This window comes from Acyrthosiphon pisum, chromosome X (genome assembly GCF_005508785.2).
Source record: "Acyrthosiphon pisum isolate AL4f chromosome X, pea_aphid_22Mar2018_4r6ur, whole genome shotgun sequence".
Lineage (NCBI taxonomy): Eukaryota > Metazoa > Arthropoda > Insecta > Hemiptera > Aphididae > Acyrthosiphon > Acyrthosiphon pisum.
The window spans coordinates 22869351-22870931 of NC_042493.1; positions in this window are offsets into that span (position 1 = coordinate 22869351).

The window sequence follows — 1581 nt, forward strand, 5'->3', positions numbered from 1 at the left end:
GACATGAATGGTCTGTACTAAATCGTCTTCTAACAGGCCATGGCCGATGCGCTGATATGATGTATAAATGGCGACTCCAAGACAGCCCAGCATGCGATTGCGGCAACGATAGACAAACCATAAATCACATAATAAAGGAATGCCAGATAAGGAAATTCAATCCAGGGCATCGAAGGAATCCACGCGATAACACCGGAAGCAGTAAAGTGGATAAGGGAACTGGACGTGCACCTGTAACCTGTAAACTGTAACGCATTGTTATGTCATATTATATTATATATTTATAAAACCTTAACCTTTCTAATCTAAATTTAGTTAAATTATACTTTATGTTTATATTTTATTTTATTATTTTATTGTTAATTTTGCTGTAAATGATTTGTTAAGCCATACGAATAAATAAATAAAATGAACCCGTGTCTATCTCAAAGGTAATCGGAATACCTTCAATGTCCAACGTTATTTTAAACGGTTCTACTTTTAATTTATGATTGGAAATTACGCTCATAGAAAAAAAAGAATCGGCTAAATTTACGCAAGATGAGTCCTCTTCTGATGGATATTTATTTTGAGTCTTACTTTGGTATTACTTGGATTTGTTAGGTTTAGTACAACACATTGGGGCTAATTGTTTCTTTACCCCGCACGCATTACATGTGTCATTTTTAAACTTACAAGTGTTTGTGGAGTGGTTAGCGCGCCCGCAGACGCCGCATTTGACCTTGCCGTTGGCGTAGCTGTCGTCCCCTCCCCTTGTCTGCTTTGTGGTGGCCTTCTCTTCCTTTGGTCTAGTGAAGTTGATTGACGCATCTCCTGCTGTCCACTGCTTGCTTGCGTTGATTGTTGGTTGCAATTTCCACTAATTTAACCAGCGTGACTGTTTGACTTGACGCATCCTCTTCCAATAGACGGTCTTGAACCCATCCTGGTCCCATTCCGACTACGAACATCTCCTGCTGTCCACTGCTTTCTTGCGTTGATTGTTGCTTCCTTGTTGGTTGAAATTTCCACTAATTTAACCAGCGTGACTGTTTGACTTGACGAATCCTCTTCCAATAGACGGTCTTGAACCCGTCCTGGTCCCATTTCGACTACGAACACGTCACGCATCACGACTTCTAATTCTGTTCCGAAACCGCATTTTGATGCTAAGTCTCTTAAACGAGCACTCCATTGTGCCACGCTTTCTTCATCTTCTTTTTTGGCTAGGTAAAACATGTGCCTAGCTGCGAAGTATGATTTTCTTGGTTCGAAATGCTCCGTAAGTAACGTCGACAACGTTTTGAATGAACGATTGTTCGGGTCACTTGGGACACACAAACTAGTTAGAAGCTTGTACACCTCTTCCGATATAGACGAGAGTAGTATAGCTTTTTTTTTTTACTTCATCTGTTATGTCGTTGGCATCAAAAAAAGTTTTTTAACCGAGACATATAATTTTTATATCGTTATCCGGGTTCAAATGTGCCTGCGGAGCCTATAACTTGTAAATACATAAATTCTAGTCTGTACCTGAGCCCCCGCACTCTGTGTCGTTGCCGTTGCTGTCGTCGTGTCGTGGTCGCGGTCGTTGTGTTTAGT